This window comes from Dendropsophus ebraccatus, chromosome 9, assembly GCF_027789765.1.
Source record: "Dendropsophus ebraccatus isolate aDenEbr1 chromosome 9, aDenEbr1.pat, whole genome shotgun sequence".
Taxonomy (NCBI): Eukaryota; Metazoa; Chordata; class Amphibia; order Anura; family Hylidae; genus Dendropsophus; species Dendropsophus ebraccatus.
Window position 1 is genome coordinate 103,211,164 of NC_091462.1, and position 10,203 is coordinate 103,221,366.

Genomic DNA, 10,203 nt, shown 5'->3' on the forward strand with positions numbered 1-10,203 from the left:
ATTTCAGTCATAAACTGCCTACAGAAACTGATCTGCAATCAGATAGTTGAATCTCCTTGTCTAACTACCATTACCTGTATAGAGACCTCAGTGACGTCCACTGGCGGTCCCCGCCCCGACACACGTTTTCGTTTTGGCGATGCCTTTATCACCCCTCGATAAAGGCATCGCCAAAACGTGCGACGGGGTGGGGACAGCCAGTGGACGTCACTGAGGTCTCTATACAGGTAATTGTACCTTTCTCACAAGGATATATATATATATATATATATATATATATTTATTTATTTTTTGTTTGTTTGTTTTTTGTTTATGAATTCTCTTACATATAGTTAGGTTGCACATGTGTCTTAGCTTATACTTACCTTCTGACAGCAATCTACTTCACACCTAACTTTGCAGTATTACTTAAGGTCCATCTGCAGCGGCCCCCCTTTTTGTCTGCTATTTTGTCTGCTGTGGTCCATTGTTTTTTGTTTTGTATGTTTTATAAACTTCAATGGATTTATGCGCTTTTAACAATAAAGTGGATTCATTTTTGTAATTACTCAGAGGTTAAGTGTTCTGTTTTGGCAACTAGAACCTGTTTTTTCACTACAATACCCAACCCCCATTACAGTATTAGCTACGTTTTTCTTCTGTATGGTGGAGTTCTGCATACAATATATTGGTGTGTGCCGTATATTATTCTAGTTTAGGCTAAAAAGTCCATTGACTGTAATAGTAAAAACGTTAAAAGAATGGTGAAAAAAAGAAAAACTGTGTGTGAACAAATAAAAGTACTGTCTGCTGTTTGCAAAATACGTCAGAAAATAATTGACATGATCGTTATTTTGAAATCTGCACACACAACGTCCGTCAATTAATACTCCGTGTGCATTGGACGTCTGTCATCTCATTGACTTTAATGCATTGAAGTCAAGTGAATTGCTGCAAAAACTGACATTTTTAAAAATATAACATTTTTTTAAAATTGTTTGAACATAGCCTATATCTTATATACCTGTCTCCCTAGTGGGAATATGGAACCTTTAGACTAAGAATAAGTTACCACTTCTTCATACTTTTAGGGGTATTCCAACCCTACTAAAAAAAATTATATTGTGCTGAGCCCCTTACAAAAATCTTTTTTTTTTTTTTTAAATAATACTTACCCAGCCCTGGTTCATCACTGCTTTCCGTAGCTCCTGTTTGGTAATGTCTGATCTTCTCACTTCTGCCTTCTTCTGAGACAAGAGCTCGGGAACAGGAAATAGAAGACTGGGGAATTGAACGTAGCTGAATAGGAGGTGTGGGGGAACAGTGGGGGATCAGGGCTGGGTAAGTATGAATTTTTCCTATGAATAGCAGTGGCACTGTTTCCTCCCATTTTTCAACTATATAATGGAAGAGCCATGAGCATTGAGATACGTGGTAAGACATTGAATTTCTATCTGCCGATATTTATCACATATCACTTTTATCACATACAATGACAGAATACGTTAGCTTCCTGCTTATATATTTAAACCCCTTTAGTAAAATTAAGCAATGTGTTATAAGTTATAACAGCGTGCATTATTTATAGCGATAACCTTACTCCAATTGTGTGACACAGGTGAAGACGCCTCCAGTGCTAAGAGTCAGGTGGTGGCGGTACCTCTTGAGCATCTATTCTACCTTCTATAAATACTGTGACTGTATAGAGGTGATAATTACGGTAGAAACACCTACGGGGCTGTTCTGTGATATCCCATTTTTTAATGTAAAACCATCTGAAGATGACAGCAAATTGGAAATGATTAGAAATTTTTGGAAGGAAAGTTTGATAGAATGTGAAGCGGAATATCTTACAGAACTTATTACAGGCCATTAAATCACTTGAAAGAACAATTCTGTAGAGAAAGTTCTCATTGATCTAAACCCCTTAAATTAGACTTCTTATTTTTCAAATGTTTCATGTAAAAATTGATAATAATGATAACAACACTAATAAGAAAACTAGTACTAATATTAAAGGGGATGGCCAGGTAATTTTTTAAAAAATGTTTCACGGTAGGGGGTGGTGTAGAATTAGGACACAAATAGGAAAAAAACAGGGTGGCCCCTATAGCATCAAAGTCTAACTCAGTTGCAAGTATTGCGACATTTCCCTATTTGTGTCCTAACACTAGCAACTGGGTGGTGTAACGACTGGAGTCTTAAATTCGCTGTATCATGGCTAGCAATGGCGTAAACTGTACTAGGGAGCGGAGTCTAAGGGGCCTCTGGTCTTCACCAGTGCCCACCACAAGGCGGGACGGACTTACTGCGACAGATAAGCCCTAGGTTTCTACCCCTGGCTAGGCTTGCTAACGGTGGCGGGCGAGGTGCAACTGAAGACATGTGTGCCCCGCAGACAGCAGGACTCATGGTTGAAACTGTAAGCAGCAAGGACACAGCAGGACTAGCGGCCAGAGACGCAGACGGCAGGAACCAGGGGCAGCTGGGACCACACGCTAAGGGAAGCATGCAGAGGCTCCAATAGGGAATGTCAGGACAGATGCTTTATTTATAGAGCAGGTGATTGGTGCTCTCAACCGATTAGGGACGGACTGTCCCTTTAAATCTGTGACAGCTGGCGCACTTGTGCCGGCTGGGACAGTGGGAAGCAGGACCGTGGAGTAATAAAGTGCCCCCACGGGCCGAAGCTCCTGCACATGGGCTCCGACGTCTGCAAAAAGATGCCAGGAGGGATAGCCTGTGTGGCGGTGTCCCGGACGATGGGACGCCGCAGCGGCCCTAACAGGTGGGACTTAAGGGGCTATGTATCAGGGTGGTTTGGTGACTTCCCCACTTGGAGGCACCCCCTAGCGACAGATTTCCTTCCCTGGAGGGATATCTGGATATTCCCGTGTTTTGAGACTCATTCTTTAGGCTCCACGAACCCTGTTTTTGCAATATTCAAATTTTTTAGGGGGCAATGTATCAATGGAGACTCTTGATTGGGTGCTCCATTGGATTTTTTTGCTAATCTCCTTAAGCTCAATGATAGTTGCGTTTTGCAGCCCCAACAACGTATCTAAAAACCCTCCCTGCCCGGACAATGTTTTTTTTTTTTTGTTCTTTTTTCCTTACATGTACTAATTGAATATTTTGTACACAGTCACTTCCTCTCTACTGTCCGATCTCATGCTAATAAAGGGTTAAGTAGTGGTGATATTGTGCAGAAAGGGGGCCGACAACCTCGGAGAAAGGAGCCATCTCCTAATGAATTTCACACTGGAATATGTATGTCTGTACCTCTCCTTGTATACTCTATGATCAACACAACTCTCCGAGCTGTTCAATTAACACAGAAAAGAAGTTCCATTAATTTTTTAACTCGGGCATTTCATGGTAGTTATGCTGTACACCAGCTTCTCGTGTTAACTGTTAGATTGCTGGTGTCAATGTTTCAAGGGCAGGAAAAAAAGATGAGAAAACTATACCAACCTCTTCTAATAAAACTGTATAGGACCTGGGTGCAAATATATTAAAGGTTTCAAAAGGTGAAATTCCAGTCAGCATGAAATATATTTTAGTTCGGAAACAACACCCCACTTTTTTTTAATGGGATGTTCTACAATAGCTGATACGGCCATTCACAAGAGTGGCAGATGCTTCTTTGTAATCTCATACCAACCCTTTAATTGTTACTGTCATTTCAAACAACTTTCCCTTCATTTGATAGCTTATGTGATCTGTAACATTTCTGTATATGACTTCCATTAAACAAAAGTGACTGGATTTTCTTCCTTCTCTACAATCTGCTGTTCACTGTCTGTTGTTAGGGGAAATCTGTCTCTAGCAAGACAGAAAACAGGAAGTAGGGAGAGAACTTAGTTATTGCTATGTGCAGGATAGTGAAAAAAAAAACCCTGGGCTAAGTATCTGTCTGCCTCCCTAACTTCTTATGTGGTTCTGCAGTTTCTTTCATTTCTGTTTACAGAGCACTTTGCAAACCCAGTGCATCAGTAAGACCTTCATCCTCCACATGCCATCTATAGTCCTTTACTGTAAAGGGGCCTGATGTTCTAATGTTCAGCCGCCTCACTGTAGTGCAGGGTGATTGGCCTGAACATCAGAAGACACAGGAGATGGAGCAGGACCTGCACAGAGAAGGAAAAAAGGGTGAAGGACCTGATCACGTGACCTGAAGGTTCTTAACCTTACAGTGTGGAGAGCAGTCAGGCAGAGAGGAAGAGGGAGAAGACGGAGCGTCTGTGTCTGAGTGTGTCAGTCAGTCAGTGTCTGTGTCAATAACATGTTTTGTGTGTGTGTTAGTGGTGTCTCAAGTTATTGTGCATAGTATGTGGATAAGGGGCCCGCCGAGGCTCTGTCGCCCGAGGGCCCACAAAAACCTGGGACCGGCCCTGATTTGACTAGTAGATATTTTTTTCCATACCTGTTAGAATAGAGTACTTTTATCTTTATTACTACCCTGATGTGCCATTTGCGTATATATCATGTGTCTGTCTCTTGTTCTTCCTTTAGGTTATTTATTAACATGCTAGCTTTAAGCACCCATTTAGCAAGACATCTGAATTACTGTAGGGCTGTGCATGTCACATTCATATTTTTCCCAGGACCCTAAACATGTCGCTTTATTTTTGGGATTTTCTTGGGTTCCAGAGGTCCAACCCCTATTAATCAGACTAATGAAATATATTTGGGATGTGGCACAACAGTCTTAGATTGGAATACCTGTATAAATGCTACATTATGTGTACCCCCAAAACGGTGCCCAAAAATACAATATATTTCCATGCAATTAACAGAGAAATAAGAAATGCCGGCTCATCTGTACTATGCAATCCTTTGGTGCAACCGGCTAGTGCGCTCGTATAATCCAGAAAGAAGGCAGTGGATCCGTCACTTGCAAAGATCAACCATAGTGCAGGGACCCCAAAAAACAAACAGACGCATTTTGAGTGCATGCACTCGAAATGCGTCTGATTGTCCGTGGGGTCCCTGCATTACGGTGTTCATGCACATGTTCTTACGAATTGAAATAACGCTTTCATCTTTACCGGATGCACCGCCTTTTTTCTGGATTTCCATGCGATGCCCACTACAGGAAACAAGTAGTATTACATGTTGGTTTTCTAATAATGGTTGACCATGTACTATACAGTCAGGCCAAATGCACCGCATGAGAGACTCTTGTTAGCTTGTAGCTCTGTTTTGGATCATGGTGGGGTCATAAGAAGGAGGTCCCCTTTATTATGTGCATGTGACCCAATGGGGGTTGACTCTATGATAACCTCTTCGAGGCCAAAATGAGCTGCCTTTTTATAGTGGTTAAAATTTTAAGTATTCAAACAAAATCAAAATAGGAAGAGGAACTGATCAGCTGTATATCAGCGATACGTCCGTGCTTGCTGCCGTGCTGACTTGCATACACCTGTCCCTTTCAAGGCCTGTTTATTAACTGAAGAGCTGAGCACTTAATTTTCTTGACCCTGCGATGGATTTATAGATTTATTGATCAGCACAAATTGTGATCAGGACCATTAGCTGACTATGTTACCGGCATAAAAAATGTGTCATTTAATCTCTATCAAGCCGCCGACATTGTGACGGAGACCACAGGAGTATTGAAATGGGATCTTATTTTCTGCTACGCTGCAGCCCAGAGCTCATAAAATGTTCGATCGCTGATGCAGCAATTTCATAACACAAACGGCTCTGTTTGCCAGGACAGGTGCAATAGTTTGTCTCGGGTGGTGGAAGAAAGACACCAAAATCTATAAATTTAAAGAGATACAGATCCAGTAGGTGGCGGAAAGCTCACGAATTAGTGTATGTGTTGTTTATGTACCACATGGGTCTGTACACCAATGAGAGTTCTTTCTTCTTCTCACCTATCATCTCTCTCTTTACTTTTACACACGCACTCCTCACCCACTCACAGCACAGTTTACACATGCTGTAGGAAGGAAGTCACATGGGTAGAGGAAGTGTAGGGTCTTTTGCCTTTGGATTCTGTAGAGGAAGGACGCAAGCTAGGGTTTACTGGCTGGATCCTCCTGATAGGTGGGATTTACTGACTGGATTCTCCTGATAGGTGGTGTTTACTGGCTGGATCCTCCTGATAGGTGTGGGGTTCACTGGTTGGATTAGGATACCACAGTCCAGGTAGGGGTTTGCTGTGTGTGAGCTCACCCTTCGGCTACTTTCATACCTGCCATTTTGATGCAAATTTTTAATAGGAATGGATTACAAAAAAGTGAGAAGTTAAATTTATCTTATGGAGCTTCTTTCCCTTTACAAGTCCACTTCTTACTTTGGCTTTGAAGAATAAAGGCGCACGTGAATGCGCCCTGAGGGTATCACACAAATTTGTTGCAGGAATATATGTGAAAATTGTATACATCTGAATGGAGTTGTGAAAACAGATTTTTAGATCTGTTAATACAGTATATTACCCTTTACTGGGATTTATGCATACTGCATTACTGCAGCCTCTTAAAGGGTAAAGTCATATATATATATATATATATATATATATATATATATATATATATATAACTAAGTGCACCTCAGCTGTTGTTTTGCTGAAATTCAGACTGGTTGCTTAAAGTGACTGTACCACCAGGCCCAGGCTGAAGCACTGGAGGTGGACCGACCCACCCTTAGTGGGAGGAAACCCCTGCCCCTCTATGATAGGGTTCCATTGATTCTAATGGAGTCACGTCATGGAGGTGCTGGAGTTTCTTCCCACTGGGGGTGGGTTGGCCCGCCTCCAGTGCTTCAGCCTGGGCCTGGTAGTACAGTCACTTTAAGGCAGCATCCACTGTAAGTACAGATCTGACAGCAAGATGAGGAATATCTTTCAAAAAACCTGGCTGTCACTTTAGCTGTTAAAGCGTAACTGACTGTCATTTTCCAGAAATCAATAACTATCAATAGAGATTTTAAGAAACTCTGTAATAGGTTTTTATTAAGCAAAAGCATTTCCTTCTGCAGTCAAGAAGCTGTTTTCCTGTCTCCCCCCTCACTTCAGAAGAATAAGGATTTCTGTGTCCATTATGCTCTATGGAGAGGGGAGGGGTCGAAGGGAGTGAGTGAGCATGGAAAGAAGAAAACTAGCGCTGTACAAAACAACTCCCAGATTAGCACTACCCTTTCTGACCTGCATTTTATTTGCCCACATAGTCTGCAAACTGCAGGAGCTGGCTCTGTCCTCTCCCTGATTACTCACCCCCTTGGCCCCTCCCCCCTCCATAGGTTATAATGGACTCAGCAAACCTATCTTCCCTTTGCTTCTCTGTATTGAAGATGACTATATAATGAGCAGCTGCTGTTTGCCCTGCAGGAAGTGGTGTATTCTTTCCAGTCTGACATAGTGATCTCTGCTGCCACCTCTGTCCACGTCAGGAACTGTCCAGAACAGTAGCAAATCCCCATAGAAAACCTCTCCTGTTCTGGACAGTTCCTGACATGGACAGAAGGGGCAGCAGAGAGCACTGTGTCAGACTGGAAAGAATACACCACTTCATGCAGGGCATACAGCAGCTGATAAGTACTGGAAGACCGGACATTTTTAAGGCTATGTTCACACTACGTGAACATCCGGCCGTTCCGTGACGACTTAAGTACCGGCAGGGTGATCTTTCTGTCCGCAGAGCTCTGATGCGGGCGCATCAGAGCGCACCCGCATCAGAGCTTCCCATAGCACACAATGAAGCGAGCGGCCGGAGCCGCTTGCTTCACTGTGTGAGCTGACAGGTCTTTCTGCGGCCGGAATTTACTGAATTACGGCCGCAGAAAACTGACATGTCAGTTCTTTCCGGCGCTGCATGGAATACCCGACCGGAGCGCATACGATGTGTGTACGCTCCAGCCAGGATCCCATTTAAATTAAGGCATTGTTCCACCCCTCAAAACTACGGCCATAGTTTTACATAGTGTAAACTTCTAAATAAAAGTAAATTACAAATCTATATAATTTTTTGACACCAGTTGATCTGAAGGAAAAAAAAAATCGCCAGACTACCCCTTTAAAGGAAACTGAATACTTTAAGTTGTCACTCAGACTCCTGCAAAGTATTCATTCCCTAAGAATCTTCTAATCTCATCTAAAGGGATTATTTCTCCCTCCGTGAAGGAGTATGGAGGAGTCAGAGAGGACAATGGTTACAAGGTAGTACCTCCACCCTCATACGCACCATTGCTCGACTGTGAACAAACCTTGTAAAAAAAAAAGTTCATCCCAGTAGGGAATTGTTCATTTCTTATATTAAACATGTGTCTGGCTACACTAATGCATCTGGAACGCTGTGGGGGAGATTTATCAAACATGGTGTAAAGTGACACTGGCTCAGTCGCCCCTAGCAACCAATCAGATTCCACCTTTCATTTTCTAAAGAGTCTGTGAGGAATGAAAGGTGGAATCTGATTGGTTGCTAGGGGCAACTGAGCCAGTTTCACTTTACACCATGTGTGATAAATCTCACCCATGGTGTAAAGTGAAACTGGCTCAGTTGCCCCCAATCCCAACCAATCAGATTCCACCTTTTTTATTTTCCAAAGAGTCTGTGAGGAAGGAAAGGTGAAATCTGATTGGTTGCTAGGGGCAACTGAGCCAGTTTCACTTTACACCATGATAAATCTCTCCCCATGGACAACCCAACTATCATCCATCATACATGCTGCATAGGGGGGGGGGGAGACTTTTATTCCTAGCATATTGGGTAACCGCACGTACCATATGCGCCACTTAAATTTACGCAATTATTACATACCATTAAGCCATTAGTGAATATAGGTTTGAAATATGATAGATTGCTCGATACAAAGGAAGCTGTAAGGAGAGAGAGAGAGAGAGAGCGACGGCCTTGAGAAGGAAGCAAGACTTTACCAGAAGCGGCAGTCTGGGCCGGTAGCAGCGATTCATAATTGATAAGAATTCCATCAAAGTCCTGAGTGGTGTAGATGCTATTATGTTAATGCTACAAATAACAAAAAGGCCATTAATCTATACGGAGTGGGAATTAATTCACACAAGTATGGCTCTCCATATATACCGGGGAAGTTATGCAAAGTATTACCCCGGTGGTGCATTGGATATCACCGCTGTCAGCGTTAGTAAGCCAGGAGAGGCCGGAGACTTTTTATTTTCCAATTAAAGGAGGTGTTTTATGTTGGAGCCTCGAGACTCCTTTATGATAGCAGACGCTCGTGCGGTCTGACACCACTAATATTAACCACTCCCTGGTTGCCCCCGATTGGAATATCCTTTGGTATCTCCGTCTCTGATTGTACAATAGGATTAATTGATCGGGTCTCAGTTGGGAGACATTAGGGATAAGGAAAAGAAATAAATAATCCCCGCTAACATTTCACGCAATTACCGTCTCCTGTTTCATGCTGGGAATCGTAATCAGGTATTTGCATGGCCTGCGCTAATGAGAAAATAATAGATTAGGGCTTTTTGTATTTAGTAAAAAAAAAAAAAAAAAAAAGGCACATAGGGGATTTTCAGGCTGGAGAAGGAGATGAGGAGTTTAACCTTTTACTGGTACTGGGCTCAAAAGCTCATTGACCATTGTGGTTAGCAGAGGCGACAAATGGACGGGATTGTAATGTCATGCCAATACTTTATAGTATAAAAATAACCCTGAAATATTCTATATCGGAAACTGGCCACTTAGCCCAGCTTGTGATGTGTACAATGGGGATATCCATTATCAGAGGGAAGGGTTACAATGAGAGACAGCATCTCTACAATAAGGGCCCCAATACACATAAAAAAAGTTGGCCATTTGATAACCGGAGGCTGAAGAAGTAGGATGTAGCCATAGGGCCAATGACCTATGGGTGCATCTAGCATGCTCGATAATGATGAGCAATTTTTTAAAAAGTTTGGTTCAGCAGGCTCACCAAACTTTTATGTAAAGTTTTAGGCTGGGTTCACACACAGTATATTTGAGGCAGTATTTGGTCCTCATGTCAGGTCCTCATGGCAACCAAAACCAGGAGTGGATTGAAACACAGAAAGGATCTGTTCACACAATGTTGAAATTGAGTGGATGGCCGCCATATAACAGTAAATAACTGCCATTATTTCAATACAACGGCCATTGTTTTAAAATAACAGCAAATATTTGCCATTAAATGGCGGCCATCTACTTAATTACAACATTATGTGAACAGATCCTTTCTGTGTTTTCAATCCACTCCTGGTTTTGGTTGCCATGA